This window comes from Heteronotia binoei, chromosome 3 (genome assembly GCF_032191835.1).
Source record: "Heteronotia binoei isolate CCM8104 ecotype False Entrance Well chromosome 3, APGP_CSIRO_Hbin_v1, whole genome shotgun sequence".
In the NCBI taxonomy this organism is placed as follows: Eukaryota; Metazoa; Chordata; class Lepidosauria; order Squamata; family Gekkonidae; genus Heteronotia; species Heteronotia binoei.
In genome coordinates this window covers 119283212-119303145 of record NC_083225.1, presented here as the reverse complement: position 1 = coordinate 119303145, position 19934 = coordinate 119283212, and the positions used below count along the sequence as shown (strand labels likewise).

Here is a 19934-nt window from a genome sequence, read left to right as displayed (position 1 = left end):
ACATACAGACTGCAGGTGCCAACCAAATCAGGCTCTCTACTGGGTCCACTCCACCCATTCTAGATGGAGTGCTGTCTTGGCCTGTCTTTGCTCAGACTCCAATTGTTTACCAAGAATAGAAGAACCTCTCTTTCTTTATTTGCACTAGGGTACTCCGTTTATATCAGGCAGTGCCTCTCAGTAACACTGAACAACTGGAAAGTAGCAAATGCTACACAAATTTCTATTTAAAGGAGTTTAGAAGGGATTCAGGAAATTACAAGTCAATTAGTTTAATTTATTAATCACTCATAAGAACACTTTGTGTCACACAGTGGCAAAAAAACAACAACCCAAGTGCCATCAGAAGGTTCACAAGTGGGTCTTGAAGCCATTCCACTTTGCCTCCCCCCAAGCACCAAGAAAGACAGGTTGCTTACCTGTAACTGTAGATCTTCGAGTGGTCATCTGTGCATTCACACTCATTGGATAGAGTGCCTGCACCGACCCCCAAATCGGTACCTAAAAAGCCTGGGATTTTTTCGCGCTCGGCACCAACGGGCATGTGCAGGCGTCCCAGTGCGCATGCTCACCGGCACCAGCGCGAGGATCCTGCCAGTTCCTTCCTGACCACTGCACTGAGAGGATCTCCTTTCGTGTCCCTGGTGGGTAAAATAATCTTAGATTGCTTTTTTCCTGTTGTATACAGCCTGTTATTTTTAGTGTAGTTAGTTAGTTAGTTGTTAGATAGTTTTGTTTATAAAAAAAAAGTTTTGTTAGACTTGCCCTTCGCGGCTCGGTTTTTACCCCATGTTTTCCCCCTCAGAGACTTTCCTGGGTAGGGTTTATGGAAAGACATTGGGTTTTTTTTTTAAGAGGTGCCGCTCCTGTGGGAAGTAGATTGCCCCCTGCTGACGGCCATTCCCTCTGTCTCCTCTGTCTCAGTTGTAGGACCTCCTCTCTTGTCACCTCAATCTGACTCAGGTCTTTCAACACCCCTTCCAAAATTAGTGGTTCTGGAGTGGGCAAACTTGATTTTTAAACTGTTGTGGAATTTTGTTTCTGTAAATTTGTCTTTGTTTGCAATTTTATTTAATGTCCTGTTTATTATGCTGAGCTTAAGACCATTGGTCAAAGAAGTGGGCAAACACTTCTCATCTTCCACAGTGAAGACGGAGGCAAAAAAATGTATTCAGCTTCTCAGCCATTTCCCTATCCTCCTTCAGTAATCCTTTTACCCCTTGGTCATCCAAGGGCCCCACTGCCTCCCTGGCTGGTTTCCTGTCTCTAATATATTTGAAGAAATTTTTATTGTTGGTCTTTATGGGTTTTTTTGCAATATGCTCTTCATAGTCCCTTTTTGCCTGCCTGATCACAGTCTTGCATTTGATTTGCCACAGCCTGTGTTCCCTTTTATTAATCTCCCTTGGACTAGCTTTCCACCACTTAAAGGAGTCCTTCTTACCTTTTACAGCTTCCATTACTTTGTTTGTTAACCGTGCAGGCCTTTTCTTATACCTGTTTGTGCCTTTCCTAACTTGTGGTATATATTTTATCTGAAGTTTTAGGACTGTAGTTTTAAATAGCCTCCAAGCTTCCCCAAGGGTTTTGATTGTATTTACCTTTCCTTTCAGTTTCCTCTTCACATGCCTCCTCATCTCAGAGAATTTACTCCTTTTAAAGTTAAACACGGTTGTGCTGGTCTTTTGGGGCAACTCCCTATTTATACAAATGGTGAAATCAATAACGTTATGGTCACTGCTCCCAAGTGGTGCGATCACTTTTACATCTCTCACCAAGTCTTAGGCATTACTTAGGACCAAATCCAGGATCACCCCACCCCAGTAGGTTCTGTGACCATCTGCTTCATAGCATAGTCATTGAGAGCATCTAGAAACTCAATCTCTTCCTCTCGACCTGAACACATATTGACCCACCCAATCAATCTGCGGGTAGTTAAAATCATCTATTACGATACAGTTTTTACGTTTAGCCGCTATCTTTAATCCTTCCATCATATTATAATCATCCTCTATCTTTTGATTTGGTGGGCGATAACAAACTCCCATAGTGAAATTTCCTTTGGGGCCGTCTATTTCGACCCAAATCAGGGTCGAAGGGAATCTAATTCTCTGACCTCATTCTCACTGGACTGTATACCCTCTCTGATATACAAAGCCACCCAACTTCAAACCCTTCCCTCCCTATCCTATATCCAGGAATCACCGTGTCCCACTGATTCTCCTCATTCCACCAAATTTCTCACTCTCACTCACACACACAGAAATCTCATAGAAACGCCAGGTGGCTACAACTGAGATGTCAACTTTTCATTTGCAGAGCTCCTATGTCTCCTATATCTGCAACAACAGTATGATGAACAGAAAAGTTTCATCCAGTAAAAATGGAAGGAAGGAAAGAAAGGGAAAGAATGAAATGGAAGGAAAGGAAAGGAAAAGAAAAGAAAAGAAAAGAAAAGAAAAGAAAAGAAAAGAAAAGAAAAGAAAAGAAAAGAAAGGGAATGAAAGACATGGAAAGAAAGAACATAAGAACAAGAAGAAGATATTGGATTTATATCCCGCCCTCCACTCTGAAGAGTCTCAGAGCGGCTCACAATCTCCTTTACCTTCCTACCCCACAACAGACAGCCTGTGAGGTGGGTGGGGCTGGAGATGGCTCTCACAACAGCTGCCCTTTCAAGGACAACCTCTGCCAGAGCTATGGCTGACCCAAGGCCATGCTAGCAGGTGCAAGTGGAGGAGTAGGGAATCAAACCCAGCTCTCCCAGATAAGAGTCCGCACACTTAACCACTACACCAAACTGGCTCTCCAAGAGAAGAGAAGCCATGCTGGATCAGGCCAGTGGACCATCCAGTTCAAAATTCTCTCACACAGTGCCCAAAAAACACCAGAATGTCCACCAGTGGGGCCAGGGCACTAGAAGCCCTCCCACTGTTGCTCCCTCCCCAGCACCAAGAATACAGACAGAGTATCACTTGCAGGAAAAGAAAGAAAGAAAGAAGGTGGAACAAAGAAAAATAAAAGCCTTACTCACCATCAAATGACCCCAGCCACAACAATTCTGCCCAGGGGTTGTTTGGTAAAAAAAGATAGCTACTGTAATGCCGACTTCCTGCCCCTCCCAGCTGAAAAAAAAAATCCCCCCTTTCTTTGCCGCCCGAGGCCTCCAGAGGAGATCTTCCCAAAAGAACATACTGCAAGGCACATGAAAGTTCATACCTTGAAGAACACTTCATGGGTTTCAATTGCCAGTGGACTCCAGCTTTTCTATCAAGGGGGGGGGAGGAGGAAGGAGAGGCAGCCCAGCTCATCTCTGCCTAACACAGAGACATTGGGGGATGGAAGGAAGCAAAACGGAGCTCAGGCTTTGAAGCCTGTGTCAGTCTTCAAGCCCAACTTCTCTTTGTACAACACAGAGACATTGGGGGATGGAAGGAAGCAAAATGAGCTCAGGCTTTGAAGTCTAGCTTTTCTCTGCACAACAGAGCGTTGGAGGAAGGTAGCAGAGCAGAGCTCATACTTTGCAGGAGGCGGGGCTAGCTAGGACTTTTCTTGTGACCCGGTATTGAGGCTTCTATGGAACGGTGCAGGGTCGTGATCCAGCAAATGGGAAACACTGCCCTATAAAGTTATATGATACAACTTCATTTGAGTACCATAACGTTCTGGCTGCAGTATCTCATAAAGAATATTGTAGAGCTTGCCAAACAGGGCAAGCAAGATGATTAACAGACAAGATACCTTTCCTATGAGGAAAGACTAAATAGTCTGAGCTTTTCCAGTTTAGAAAAAAATGAACACGGGGCATGACAGAAGTTTATAAAATTATAAACTTCTGAACTTCCTGGCTAAGTGGAATCTGGGAGCAACTGATTTGTCACAGCCCCATTCCATCTCAAAGAAGGGACTGTAGTACTGATAGGGTGGCCAGACCGTCCCGGTCACCCGGGAAAGTCCCGCTTTTGGTGCCCAAGTCCCGTCTCCCGTGCTGGCTATACCGGGACCATTAGAAGTCCCGGTTTAGCCAGCGGGCCGTGCGCGCGGGCGGGGAGGGGGAGGCGGCAGAGAGGCCGGCGCGGGAGGCCCGCGGGGGGAGGCAGCAGAACAATGGCGGCGGCGGCCGGAGCGGGAGGCGGGCTGCCGGCGCCTGCAGCGGCAGGAGGCAGCGGCGTGGCGAGAGGCCCCGCCCGGGTCAGTGGGAGCTAAGCGGGCTGCCGGCGGGCGAAGGTCGTCGCTCCCTTCCCGGTGCAATTCCAGGGAGTTGGGCTGGAGCGTGGAGGCGAGCGGGACGTCGTGAGGGGACTGCATAGCGTGGCCGGCAAACCCCCTGATTGACTTTTCCAGGCTGCCGCCGCAAGCCAGCAGCAAGACTAGCTGCCTGACGTGGAGCCGCTGGCTTCTTCAGCCATGTGGTTCCAAAGGAGCAAGAAAGAACTTTGGGGGCAGATCGCTTCAGAGCCCATCGGCGGCCCTTTTTGCTTTGTTGAGTTTTGTAACCAAAGCGGGCGGGAGGGATGCAGAACTAATTAAAACTTCGAGGCTGGAGCGGCTGGGAGCCTCCCGGTTGCCAGCTTAATGCTTTCATCCTATCCCAGTCACAGTGAGTACAGCCCGTCTCTTGTCTATGCTGTGGTTTGGGTTGTTTTTTTTCTTTTAAAAAAAGAAGACAACGAACACCCGTTTTCTTTCTCTTATGTGAGCTCTTCTCTTTTGAATTGCACTGTTTCTCGGGGGCAGGGGGGGAGGGAAATGCCTAGAATCCTCTACGTGGCTGATCTCATAAAAGGTTTACTCCTGAGCAAGTGAGTGCAAATCAGAAGAGCGCCTGAAGTTGGCTTAGGCTGCGCGGGTAAGGGGGCAACGAGGGAGAGGAAATCGGGTGCAGGTGAAGCCGGCCTGGCTGTTTAAGAGAGCGGGCTGCAGCCGCCTTGGTTGGTGAGGCTGATGCTCTGAGGCTGCATTTCCTGGGAGGTAAAATGTGGTGCCTCTCGAGGTCGGCTGCTAAACTCAAAGTTTCCCAGTGCAAAATCCCGTTTCTGAAAAGGGGTTTTTCCTGTCTTTCCCCCTGATTAGCAGTCTCATCTGGAAGCGGAAGGGGGGAGGGGGGAGAATGCAGGCTCTCCAGGCAGGCTTCACTTTGCTGCAGGAGCTTGGAGGTGGAGGATATCAGACTCAGTTGCTTCACTGAGGCTGGGAGGCTTGGGAGCTTTTATTTTGAGCTATGTGCTCACTCGTGCGTGGCTAAATACAATCGGGCGGCATTTGGAGCAATAAATTTCCCCTGCTCCTTTAAACAGGTTCCCCAGCTTCTTCCCCCCCCCCCTCCACCACCTCGGCTCCTCCCTTCCCAACTCAGTTTCACTTCGGCACTTGCTGGTCTCAGACTTAGCGTTTCCTCCTCCTTCCTCGGCTTTCTTCCACGTGGTCTCCCAACAAACTTTCCAACTGCACTGTAAGTTGTAATTTTTTTTTCTGAGTCTAAAGGTGGGCATGGGGGAGAGGTTTGTTTGGACCTGGACAAAACAGGGCTCCAGCAACAGGATTTCAGGGCCAGTTTTGAATTTAAAAATAAAATAAAATAAAGGGCACAGAAGAGGATTTTCCAGGGGGACAGTGGAGGGGTGGAGAATAGATAGAAGCAGAAAATCAAGGAGCTATAAAACCAAGAGCTACTGTTGGCCACTCCTGCCTATGACTCAGGGAAGGAGATGTGTGAAACACATACCCTCAAGTTTTAAGTTGACAGACTTAATTTGCAAAGTAAACAAATTCAGTAGTACTTTTAGTTATATATCATAGTTAAGATGCAGGCAGTTTCTGCTAGGAGAATAAAAGTATCAAAAGGCTACCTTCCACAGAAGAGAAATATAGGAACTACTGGCCACTGCCAGGGAATGGGGGAGTTGGGTTGCCATATCCAGATGAGAAACTTGTGGAGATTTGGGGACATAACCTGGAGAGGGTATAATGTCATATGGTTCTCCCTCTGAAGCAGCAGTTTTCTCCAGTGTGTAGTCTAAAAATGAGCTGTAATTCCAGGGGATTCCCCAGGTCCCACCTGGAGGCTGGCATCCCTAGGTTCATACAGCTTTCTGTTGTGCATTTTGCATAGTGTGAAGTGTGCAGTTCAGTGCATAGAATCATTGAACCTTAGAGCTGGAAGGGCCTCCAGGGTCACCTAGTCCAACCCCCTGCACAATGCAGGAAATTCACAAAGAAGTTAACAGAATCAACATTGCATGCGTCTCTTTCCTACTAAAGTCAGTGTAAAGGGCTTCATTTTTGGCAGAACTTTTATGCCATGCCATGGCCAAACTTGCGTAATGTAAGAGCCACATAGAATAGATGTCAGATGTTTGAGAGCAAGAAGGCAGGCAGGCAAATAGCTGTGGGGAGGGAGAGGTGGAAAGAAAGCAACTTTAAATGCATTCCTCAAGCCACTGGTTGACTAGGCTTGATTTAAAGAGAGAAATGCCTTCTCCAAGTCAGCTGACAGGGTGGTGTGGGCTTTGACAGCCACACAATATGTGTGAAAGAGCTACATGTTGCTCCTGAGCCACAGTTTAGCCACCCCTGCACTATACTGTTTTTGAATATTTTACCAAGTAATTCATTTGCATTGTTCTCCACTTCAGTAATTGTAGTCCTAATACATTGTTTATTAAAGGCTCTAGCTGTCTGATTGAATTGCTTTTCATTTTTTGTATTCTGTCCTGAGTCTCAGTGAGGAAGGTGGGCTAAATGAAGCTGATAACAATACTAATGTTATATGTTGGATAGCCTCTACCTGTGTGTTGTATATATCTTCTTAAATTAGTTGTGGAGTATATGCAGAAAGTATTCTGTTGGTATTATTTCTTATTGTTAAAGCACAATCTGATGGCAGTATAATTTTCAAATTAACACTGCATTTTTGTGGTGGTGAGGTTTATTTTGGTCTGTTTTGAAGCTATGAATTATGCTTGGTATGTGTGCTGAGTGAAATGTATCTGCTGGAGTTCCCTATTGCTGCTTAAGTCAAACTCTCTTCTTTTGGCCTGCTTTGTTTTCTGCTGAAATTTGACCTTCTTTAAAAACAAAACAATCCAGAGTGCTTTGGTTAGGTTATTTATTTTGGTACAAGGAAATATATGTTTTGCTATTTCGTCTATAACTCTCCCCATCGGTAAGGTTCTACAACATCCTTGATGCTTTATGCAAAATTTTTGTTATTTTTGCACAGGCAGGAGGCCTAAAAGTCTAGCGCAAGGGTGGCCAAACTGAGGCTCAGGTGCCACATGCAGCTCTTTCACACATACTGTGTGGCTCCCGAAGCCCCCACTGCTGCCCCATTGGCCAGCTTGGAGACGGCATTTCTCTCTCTAAATCATTTTTCCAAGCCAGCTGGCAGCTTGGAGAATGCATTTAAAGTTAAAGTTGCTTTCTTTCCACCTCTCCCTCCCTCCTCCCCCATCCAGGGGTTATTTTGTAGAAAAAAAGGTGTGGGAGTTCAGTAGCATATCTCATTTGTGTGCGCCCTGGAATCTGTGTGCAGTGGGGAGAGAACTGCCCACTGCATACAGACCCTGGCTGGAGGTTCAGGTGCTGTGCTCCTGTGAGCTCCTACCAAATTCAAGCCCTGCCCCCATCTATTTGCCTATTTCAAACAGCTGATGTTCATGTGTTGTGGCTCTCAAACATCTGATGTTTATTCTATGTGATTCTTAGCATTAAGCAATTTTGACCACCCCTGGCCTAGAGGTAATGTAAAATGGGGAAAAGGTGGTCGTGCGAAGTTATATACGACAGTATGTTTGAAGTTTGGGGGTGTGAAGAAGTTTCTTCAGAGGAAAAGGCAGGTTTGGGAGAGTGCCCAGAAAGTGATGTCAAAGGAAGAAGTGGGGTTTTAGTGGAGTGTGCTGGTTTTAGTAGGGTGTGCCAGAGCAAAATCGTAATGAATGACATTATTAAAACACTTGTCCAAAGATGAGATTGGAGTGGTAGTGGTTAGCATTGTATGAGATCGGACAGGAAAGTCGAGGTCTGTTGGGAAGTGGGGGAAATGTCCTTCCATCTGATTTGAATATTTAGATGAGCATAAAGAGAGGCACCACTTGGCCTTTGGGCAGCATTAAGCATCACTGACCTGAGTGGTACTTCTGGAATTTACTCCATCCACCACTGGAATGGAGAGTGAACTGGACACTGATCTGTTCCGGTTTGAGACTGGACTACTGGACTGGATGGGCATTCAGTCTCATTTAGCAGGAACACAACCCACATAATATTTTTAATTAGGACCAACCAAATGACCCATAACAGTGCAAGCTTTCAAGTTCACCAAAACTCATAGTCAAGCAGTAACATTAATTAAAAAGAATTTGGGAAAGGGACATAGTATTCAGCCCTGTTAAAGCTTGCATTGTTTGTGGGATGCAGAACAGATTGAATTGGAGTTGGTTTCAAGTCACTCCAAGCCAATAAAACAACTGGCATTTGGGGGAAATGATGTCACAGGAAGTGATGTCACTTCCTGCTTCTGGCAGGTGGCGCGGGAAAACGATGTCACAGGAAGTGATGTCACTTCCTGTTTAAGGCGGTGGCATGCCGTCACCGGAAGTGACGTCACCGGAAGTGACATCACTTCCTGTTTCCGGCGGGCACGCGCTTTGCGCGCGCGCACACACATTCACTCCCCCCTCAAGGTGTCCCTGGCTGGCCTGCAGATATTATGGCCACCCTAAGTACTGAGGACTATTTCTTCACCCTGGTTCATGTGGGAATACAAGGTTTTATCTTGTCCTCCGCACTGTTAACCATATATTATTTGTAAAAGTTATCTGAAGATAACTTTTACATGTTCCTAGTATGCTAATAATATACAACACTTATTTTCATTCCCATGTAGCTCCAGTGAGGGTGGAAAAGTTTTGAGTAAGTGTGTGGAATCGTGATGGACTAAACAGGAAGGAACAAACTAATTCCATACAGTACAGAATAAACTGACCTGGGAGGCTGTTTTTACTTTTGTTAGTTGCAATTGCACTAGTGTTCATTAACTGGCATCAGGGAACTCACCGAGGAAGAAAAAAATGAAGAGGAGGAGGAAGGAAGACAAAGAAGATGATGAAGAAGAAGAACAACAAAGAGGATTGAAGAATCAAACCCAGCTATCCAGGTTAGAGTCCACTGCTCTTAACCACTACACCAAACTGACCCTCACACCAAACTGGAAGATATCTGAAACACAGTTTCTCATGCTATTCACAGTGGATTAAGTATTCTACATGAAGAAAAAAAATTGAAACTACCAACATACTATATTCATTTTGTTTCATCCACACTGGGTGACCATAAGAACATAAGAGAAGACATGTTGGATCAGGCCAGTGGCCCATCCAGTCCAATTCTCTGTATCACACAGTGGCCAAAATACACACAATATGGACCTCTGCTCCATATTTTTATCCAATCCCCTCTTAAAACTGGCTATGCTTGTAGCTGCCACCACCTCCTGTGGCAGTGAATTCCACATGTTAATCACCCTTTGGGTGAAGAAGTACTTCCTTTTATCCATTCTAACCTGACTGCTCAACAATTTCATTGAATGCCCATGAGTTCTTGTATTGTGAGAAAGGGAGAAAAGTACTTCTTTCTCTACTTTCTCCATCCCATGCATAATCTTGTAAACCTCTATCATGTCACCCCGCAGTCGACGTTTCTCCAAGTTAAAGAGCCCCAAGCATTTTAACCTTTCTTCATAGGGAAAGTGTTCCAAACCTTTAATCATTCTAGTTGCCCTTTTCTGCACTTTTTCCAATGTTATAATATCCTTTTTGAGGTGTGGTGACCAGAATTACACACAGTACTCCAAATGAGACCGCACCATCGATTTATACAGGGGCATTATGATACTGGCTGATTTGTTTTCAGTTCCCTTCCTAATAATTCCCAGCATGGTGTTGGCCTTTTTTATTGCTATGTTCATTATGCTATGTTTATTGCCATGCTCAAACCCAATTTTTATTTATTTACTGAAACATTTATACCCAACATTCCCTTATGGTTGAAGGCAGTTCAGTTTGTGAGAAGCTTTAAAATGCAAATGCCATTGTATCAAGGACTGCACTATCCTATATAGCCTTGAATGCATATTTTACTTCATACTCTCTCATTTATGTGAGATCCAGGATTGGATAAGCATATGGAGCAGAGGTCAATCAGTGGCTATTACCCACAGCGTATTGTTGGAACTCTCTGTCCAGGGCAGTGATGCTCTGTATTCTTGGTGCTTGGGGGGCACAGTGGGAGAGCTTCTAGCCCCACTGGTGGACCTCCTGATGGCATTTGGCTTTTATGGTCACTGTGTGATACAGAGTGTTGGACTGGATGGGCCATTGGCCTGATTCAACATGGCTTCTCTTACGTTTTTATGAGTTTGACACCCCTAATGAGTACTCTTATTCAAATCTATCTACTACAATGGCCTCAACAAAAATGAGTTGATGGTCACCATATTAATAACTATGCGCTATTAAGGCTGTATCTATAACACTGTCAAGCTTAAATTCAGATACAAATGAGTCAAGGACAGAAACTGTAATTCAGAAAACACTGGAGTTGGTCTGCCAACACCTTCTCAATTACTTTTTCAAGGAAAATATCTGAAACTGTCTTATAATTAGCAGCTCCATTCTTTGGAAAGCCTTACCAAAGCTTTCGATACCGTTAGCAGGAAAGGCCTGTGGCAAATCTTGGAACGTTTAGGATGTCCCCCAAGGTTCCTCAGCATGATCATCCAGCTACACGAAGACCAGCGAGGCCAAGTCAGACACTGCAACGACCTCTCGGAGCCCTTCCCAATAGGCACAGGTGTAAAGCAAGGCTGCGTTCTCGCGCCAACTCTCTTTACGATCTTCTTTAGCATGATGCTTCAAAGAGCCGCAGTAGATCTAGATGAGGACGATGGTGTCTACATCCGCTATCGCACCGATGGCAGCCTGTTCAACCTGAGGCGACTAAAGGCACACTCCAAGACAATGGAAAAACTCATCCGAGAGCTACTGTTTGCTGATGATGCTGCACTCGTCTCCCACTCGGTATCAGCTCTGCAGCATATGACGTCCTGCTTTGCAGAGGCTGCCAAGCTATTCGGCCTAGAAGTTAGTCTGAAGAAGACAGAAGTTCTCCACCAGCCTGCACCCCAGGAAGATTATCACCCTCCCTGCATCACTGTGGGTGAATCAGTTCTGAAGACAGTCCAGCAGTTCAGCTACCTGGGGTGCATCATCTCCTCAGATGCCAAGATCGACAAGGAGATTGACAACAGGCTGGCAAAGGCAAACCGTGCATTTGGCCGACTGCACAAAAGAGTGTGGAGCAACAAGCATCTGAAAAAAGGCACAAAGATCAATGTTTACAAAGCGGTTGTGATGACAACCCTCATCTATGGCTCCGAATCGTGGGTTTTATACCATCATCACCTGCGACTCCTTGAGCGCTTTCATCAGCGCTGCCTTCGCACCATCCTCAACATCCACTGGAGTGACTTTGTGACCAACACTGAAGTCCTCAAGCGGGCAGAGGTTACCAGCATCGAGGCACTGCTGTTGAAGACGCAGCTGCGCTGGGCAGGGCATATTTCTAGGATGGAAAACCACCGCCTTCCCAAGATTGCCCTGTATGGCGAACTCTCCACCGGCCATCGAAATAGAGGGGCACCAAAGAAGAGGTACAAGGACTCCTTGAAGAAATCCCTTAGCACCTGTCACATCAACCATCACCAGTGGTCTGACCTAGCCTCAGATCGCAAAGCATGGAGGCACACCATCCACCAGGCTTTCTCTTCCTTTGAGAACACACGCATAGCTGGTCTTGAGGACAAAAGGAGATTGAGGAAGAATCGCACTGCTACAGGACCAACCCTAAATCAGACTTTTCCCTGCAGCCGCTGTGGCCGGACCTGCCTGTCCCACATTGGTCTTGTCAGCCACCAGCGAGCCTGCAGCAAACGTGGACTATTGCACCCTTCTTAAATCTTCGTTCGCGAAGCCAAGCCGAGAGATTCTTGTACAAAGAAGGACTCTTCAAAAGCAGATGCATTACAGACACTATCGATTATATTGGCTCAGATCTCTGAAAACAATGAAGCATTTACAATCTTCTTCAGTGGTTTTCTCAACTTGTAATAACAAGATTTTATTAGCAAAAGTAGCATCCCCAGAATCATATCAACATCTTTTAGGGAAACTAAGTGGAAGCTATAAGAATGAGACAAGCCACTCTACTACTGATCCTGTTCCAAAACTCATCTGTACTCGAACAGATCTGGTAAATTTTGTGAGCAAAGAATAACATACAAATAACAATCCCTTCTAGGAACTCTAAGAACCAATTTCTTCTAGGAATTCTAACAATTGAGTAGGACATGATTTAATGGATGAAATCATAGTAGAAAAGTATGATTTCTTCACCATATCAGCATTGACTCATTGATCTTTCAAAATGTTTTAGAGAATATTCTGTCAGACATGACCAGCATTTTCTGCCCCCAGCATTTATGCAATCTCTTTATTTCTTCAAGATTTATATTAAACCATAGAGCTGGATTTCTTCTAGGAAGAGAAAGGACATTTAATTGGTCCACCACCCCAGCAGGTGGTGGAGGCACAACACCCATCTAGGGTTGCCAAGTCCAATTCAAGAAATATCTGGGGACTTTGAGGGTGGAGCCAGGAGACTTGGGGGATGGGGTCAGGAGACATTGGGGGGTGGAGTCATGAGCAAGGTTGGAACAAGTACAATTGAACTCCAAAGGAAGTTCTGGCCATCACATTGAAAGGGACTACACACCTTTTCAATGCCTTCCCTCCATTAGAAGTAATGAAGAATGGGGCACCTTTTGGGGGGGTTCATAGAATTGTCCCCCCTGCTCCAATCCTTTTGAAACTTGGAGGGTGTTTTGAGGAAAGACATCAGATGCTATGCTGCAAATTTTGTGCCTCTACCTCAAAGAACATCCCCCCAGAGCCCCAGATACCCGCAGATCAATTCCCCATTATTCCCTATGGGAATCATTCTCCATAGGTAATAATAAAGTGCCCAGTAGACATTCCCCCCACTTTTTAAAGATTTCTAAAGTGGGGGGGAGGGCCTCCAAACCAGGAATCCCCTGCCCCCTCCTTCCCTCTCTCTCACACACTTACTGGGTCTGGTTCCTCCACAACTTTACTTGCTCTGAAAACAAAAGCAAAACAAACAAAAGTCTGTGCTCTGACGAAACTTCTGCTGACCCTTCCCATGAAGTGCTTCCTGTTTCCTGCGCAACTTTAAAGGCACACATTTTAAAACAGACCTGTTTGCAGGTTTCTAAACCTGCCGGAGCTCTAGAAGTACATGGTGGCTGTGGGGGCGGGGCTTTCCCCCGTTGGCCAGTTGGCTAGGGGAGGGGGGAGCCTGTAAAACCAGGGGATCCCCCACTGGGAACTGGGACGCTTACACCCATCTGTGCATATGGAGGCAGGGGGAGAGTGTCAATATTTTGATAATTTCTGACAATTTAAACACTGCACCATTTTGGCTCCGTCTGTACATAATTATCCACCCCCCCCAAAAAAAAAAAATCGTGTCCAACATTAGCGGTTTAAAGTGTCAGCCATCATAGATATCCCAGCAAAAAAACTCATAGGTAACAAACCCCATTGGCCTTCCATTAAGCTCCCTCTGGTCATCATCCATATTTAGGGATGTTCCAAAGGACTAGCACTCCAACACTTACAAACGGAAATTTAATGTTAAGGTAAGTTCTGTAAAAATAAAGGAGTTTTGTTTCTATGCCCCGAACCATATAAAAATCCAACAGTCCTACTTCTTCTAAAGACTGTGCCAGGCCATAAAGTTTTAAGAAGAGAGCCTGCTGTAGCAACAGTATACTACTTTCTGCTGATATACACCACAACTAGGAGAGTGCACAGAACAGCAAGGTATTCCCTTTGTTGTTTTTTATATATGATTTTCTTCTATCCTGAGAAGTATCACTGAAAATAATATATATATATTTTAAATATGATTCTGCTATTTTTTTAAAAAAAAAACTTTGGAAAGGATTATTTAAAAAAGTGAAAGAGCTTACTCATGAACACATTTGTTTCCTTTTTAAATTAAATGTATATTGGGATGGGAGACCGCCAAGAAATGACATGGAGGCAGGCAATGGCAAAGCACCTCTAAATGTCTCTTGCCTTGAAAGTCCATGGTTTTCAAGTCAGTTGTGACTTTACAGCACTTTCCACCATCACTGGTGTCTATTTCCATTTTTGTTACACCATTTTTGTTAAAGGTCTACTCTGTTCTACACTGCAAATTCAGATAGCCTAGATAGATACCACTCTGAAGCAATGTTCCCTCTAAGCTAAGTTAGTGTGAGCTAGCTCACAGGTTTTTACCCTCCAACTCACATGTTTTTTGTCTTAGCTCAGGAAGGATGGCCCCAGAGCAAAGTAATTTATGCAGCAGCCAAATTGCTTGCTTACAGCTTTAATGCCAGTAGCTCACAAAGTAGAATTTTTGCTCACAAGACTCCACAGCTTAGAGGGAGCATTGCTCTGAAGAACTGTGGATGAATATGGAAAGAAATAGGGGTAGAAGACCTTACAACTAGTGTATAGTAACCCAAATGTTATCCTTATAAAGTACTGAAGGAAGAATAGCTGTGTAAGGTTCTGATGGACCTATTTCTCTCTCTAGTATATCATAAAGGTAGCTGGAACGTGGGGAGAAAGCAGGGATAGCACATGGAAGTCAGCAAACTAGGCGACGGCCTAGGGTGCCAACCCCACAGGGGCGCCTCTCTCCCCCCAGCACAATTGCCCCCCTTCCCTTCTCAGCGCAAAAAGCCAGCACCGGGCTCCGCCCCCCCCTGCCGCTGCCACCCTCCTCCCTCCTGCGCAGCCTCATGGAAGCTGGTAAGGACCAGACTAGGCTCGGAGTGGGGGCGGGAGTGGAACACAGGGCTGGCTTCCAGCGCCGCGAAGGGAGGAGGGCGGCGGCGGAGGGGAGGCGATCGTGCTGAGAAGGAGGCAACAGCAGCAGGGGTGGGAGCGCAACTCTGGCTTGCAGCCCGCAACTAAGGGTGGGGTGGGGGGTAAGGATAAGCTGGGAGGGTGACGGAGCGCAGCGCTGATTGCGGCACCGCAAAGGGAAGGGGGGAGGGCACAAAAGTTAGTTTTAAAAAAAGAAGGGAGCGTGTCAGAACTTGTAACTTTCCTGTATGCTGAACCTAGTAATGTTAGCCTGACTGACTCCATGTTGGAAACGTTCTACTAACCAAACACTATTGCCTTCATGCCTACTAACCAGATGCCTTTGCATTTCAAACAAACCCGAGTCCCTGATGGGCAATTGATAGACTCTGGGAAGCATCTGCAGGTGTCCCTTTGAAGCTGGATTGCCAGAGCAAAGCAGCAGGGTGCCTTCCTCCCTTTGCAGATAAGAGGCCTGGGAACAGACAACTGTCTCCCAAAGTGTGAGAATAAGGTCTATTGTTTCTGTTACCCTTGTATAAAGAATGCGCCAATAGCCACTCCGGTTATCAGAGTCAATTTGCTTCTCCACTGAATGTATTTCTCAATAAACGCTTTAACTTTTGAAACAAAGTAACGCGTCTTGTCTGAAGTTCTCCAGTTCTGACAGGGCGGGGGACAAATTTTGGCCTGGGGCACTGAAAACCTCAGCGTCGGGCCTGGGAGAAAGACAGACAATAAGGTGCTAAAATCTCCATTGCTTATGCCCAATTTCTTACTAGATAAAGCTGAATTTATATGGTGTCAGATAATATGTACAAGAAGGATTTTCAGAATAAACCAATTATGCCTGCTTTGATAATTATTAATGCATTTTTTCTGTTTTGCAGGGGGTTAATCGACTTTCTCATAAGAGCCCTGTGGCGCAGAGTGGTAAGATGTAGTACTGCAGTCCAAGCACTGCTCACAACCTGAGTTCGATCCCAGCAGAAGCTGGCTCAAGGTTGACTTGGCCTTCCATCCTTCCGCAATCAGGAAAATAAGGTTGCTGGGAGTAAAGTGTAACTGACTGGGGAAGGCAATGGCAAGCTACCCCATAAAAAGTCTGCCATGAAAACATAACTGAATTTATATTATCCTTATTATCTCTTAGTTGAATTTTTTATTTGAATTATATTTCATTTCTTTCAGATGCTTTACCTGTTACCTCATGCCTTCAACCTCTTCCATAATGACTCCATCACCATCCCATTCCCCTTTCTTTGAATCCAAATCTAAACCAAATAACTGGAAATGGATGTTTGAGAATATTAGCTATGATAATGTTTCAGCTTAGAGTTTCATTTAAATTGACACTAAATCTCCCCTTTAGTTTGCAACCATATGAATGAGAGCAAATAGATTTTCCTTGCAATCACTGAAATGTTAGCAATCTGAAAAGCAGATAGACAAATGCCCTGGAACACTAAAAGGAAAGTTTTGTTCAGGTACACATGTTGCTAATTTAACATCAGTGCCCTTCAACAGTCTTAAGAAACTTCATAGTTTTCCAAGGGTCTGCAATCAGTAAACAGGTAATGTGGTACAGAGTGGAAATATGGCATGACTGGCACCACTTGTACAAGAGATTTTACCCAGGGATGAAACAGAAATGAACAATCATTCAGTAAACCAGCTTGGCCAGCCTCTATTTATCATGGCTTACATCTCTTGCCTGCCAGCAGAGCCAAATTCATATGTTATTGTCCCAAACCTGTCACTTTCTGGACTGCTTTTTAATCTTCCTCCCAGAATTACATTCAGAAAGGTCACTGCTATCCAATTAGAACCTTATCAAAGATGCACATGCAGTCTGGACTCATGCTTATCGAGAATGGGTCATAAATCCAGAAACTGAACATCACAAAGTACCATTACCATAATGAATAACTGAAGCGTGGGGGGATAACTGTGTATTTGCTAGGCAAACCACTGTTTCTCTTTTTCTGTGTCCTATCTGCTAGGTGAATGACTGAAATAAATTCTTTAAAAAGAAAAGTGTAGATGGGAATGCAAGATAGCCAAACTACCTACAAAGATTTCATTTTCACAGTCTGAGGTCCATAGGTAATCTGGTACCATGTTCAGTTTTAAAGAACAGAAGTGCCATGTAACCTCAGTGTATCACCAAACTATGGTGATATACGCATTCTTGTAAGGTCTTTATCAAACATTTTAATATAATCCATCTCCAGGTCTCTAAAAACAACTAAGTGTCAGGTCACATTTCTGGCAGGAGTTCACAGGAGCAGAGCTCCAGAACCTCTAAATTATATTGTGCTCTTTCTTTCTTACCCCACCCCCAAAAATAATACTTGCTTCTGGGCTCCATTGTTCAAATCCCCTGTGAGAATTTTGCTGAACTCTAAGATTTCACAAACTGTCTAATATTTTCCCCACCAAAAAAATGGGAAAATAACCAAAACATAACATAACCAAACATATAAAACAGACAGATGGAAATCTTCATCATGCCACTTGTGACCACATAGGAAAAAGTATGATGGGTGTGTGTGGCATATGCAAATAAGTTGTGCTAATAAGCTCCAGCACCTCTTTTTCTATGAAATGACCACTGAGAAATGAGTTTTTAAAAAACTAAGTTCTTAGCAATCTTTAAATAGTCAATTTGAAGGCACTACATCTACCAGAGGAATAAATTGTAGATGTACTCAAAAAGTAAAAAAAAAACCCACCTAAAAACCTGTAACCACACAACTCTAAAATAAAACACAGGTTATGATACAGATATGTTGAACTTCAATAAAGGTATTTTCTACTTCCAGCCTTAAAACAAATTCACTTTTAGTGTGAGGCTACAAAACCTGAATTTCATCAAGGATAGATATGGGGGAAGGGGGGTGTCGTACACTGCAACACAGATATGAGCAGACCATTATGCTTGGTCTCCTTCATCAGACTGAGACTAAACGCCAAACATATCATCAGCCTTGCCTGCTTCCATTTGATGAAAGAGGTTAAAGTCACAATAGGTCACACCACATTAAACCTGTTATGCAACCACAAGTGTAAGCATCAGCCCCCTCTTCCATTTTTAAATGGACTGTGTTCACCCTGACCCTGTTTTCAGACTCCCTGGACCCTCTTTTGTCACCATTTATGGACTGAGTTTACTCTGGCCTAGTGTCAGAGATACAGGACTCTTATTGCTATGAATTCTCAGTATGGATTTATATTGTGTGAACACAGGCAAACTGTGTCTATGAACATTCAGTGATAAGCAGAAAACATTGGGTATAAGAACTAATCCAATATGGACATTAATAACAAATATCCACTTGTCTACTGTCTATAGGCCATGGATCATGTTTGATTTTAAGCATTTGGCGTTTGTGCCAGCTTGCCTTCAATGTGGACATTTCACTCTGTGGGGTCAAACAGCAAGCACTCCAGCTTGGCTAAGAGGCCTCCCTGCTTGTTCCTGCCATTGCTGTGACTATGCATTCCCCTGCATAGAAGGATTCCATATCAGACTTCCCCAATAAGCTACCAAACCACCCAAAACACCACTGCAACACTGTCTAATGAAGACAGCATCTAAGAGCAGCCCTTAACCAGAAGCCATGATGGAGAGATCCTGAATCCATCTTGTTCTTTTACAGCCATGAAGTTTCAACAACAGCAGCACATACTGGGTCAATGCAGATGCAAATAGAGTAGCCAGCAGCTGGACAAAAGAGCTTGCTACGATGCCCACACATAAAAAACGTTTGTTCCTGTCAGCTGTTGAGAAGATCACTGGGCACAAAGAAAAAGACCAAGGAGGCAACTGTTGGTAAGGACTTAACCCCCTTATGAAGACCATCCCCATTGTGTTAGCTATGGTGTTACAGTAGATTACAACTGACCATTTTTTTTCTTTGTTTAAGGGAATTTACCTTAAGTAACCCCCTTATGACTTGCTAATCCCATCAAGCCTTTGGGAGCTTTCCCCTGTTCACCCCTTTTGGTGACATAAGGAGTCACATGTACTGGTGTCACTGCAGTGTCAGAGGTCACATGATCTACTGGTCACACACCACATGACCTCATCACCTGAGGGCACAAATTTAGTAATATAAGGCCAGGACATGGCCCGTTCAGTGTGTCTTGCCTCACCCTACCACAGACTTGTACCCCCAAACTCTGTTTGGGCTACTCTCCACCTTCATGCCTTCAGCTTCAAGGATCCATGGACCAGGTAGTATCACCCCTTCCCCCACAATATTCCTAAATATCCCTATTTCTCATCACTATTTTTCCTAGTTCTTCTTTGTATGTGTTTGATTGTTTATGTGTGATTGTATCTTTACATATTTTTCTAAGTAAACATTTTATTTTAAAAACTATTTTACTGTTGGAGCTTTGTTCTAGAACTGCACCTTCGTAAATTGGTATAAGATCCCTCCTACACTCTATTAGGGTCTCCTCTGCTAATTCCCCCATCTAAGAGGAGATCTCCAGCAATTTGGCTAACACAAGGTACGTTTTTGTGATTACGATAGATTCAGAAGGATTTTTTTCTGCGGCAAATTGTTTTCAGTGGTCTACCAGCATATCCCTATGTACACTGCTTTGTACATGAAGTAGAAGCTACCATTTGTCATTTTGTCTATTTTTATTTATTTCGTTCCTTTATTTGTAAGCTTCTTTGACCAACAGCAAGGAGAGATAAGGAGGCCTTCCTGAAGGAACCATGCAAAGCAATAGAGGAAAATAATAGAATGGGAAGGACAAGAGATCTCTTCAAGAAAATTGGATAAATTAAGGGAATGTTTCCTGCACAGATTGCCATGATAAAGGACAAAAACAGTAGGGACCTAACCGAAGCAGAAGAGATTATGAAGAGGTGGCAAGAATACACAGAAGAATTATACAAGAAGGATCTCAAGGTCC

General features: G+C 44.4%; 1 protein-coding gene across 12 annotated transcripts in view; it reads right to left on the bottom strand.

Moving 5' to 3' along the window:
- ROBO2 (roundabout guidance receptor 2) overlaps positions 1 to 19934 on the bottom strand; it is a 1840872-nt gene that overhangs the window by 813223 nt on the left and 1007715 nt on the right. The window lies entirely within an intron of this gene.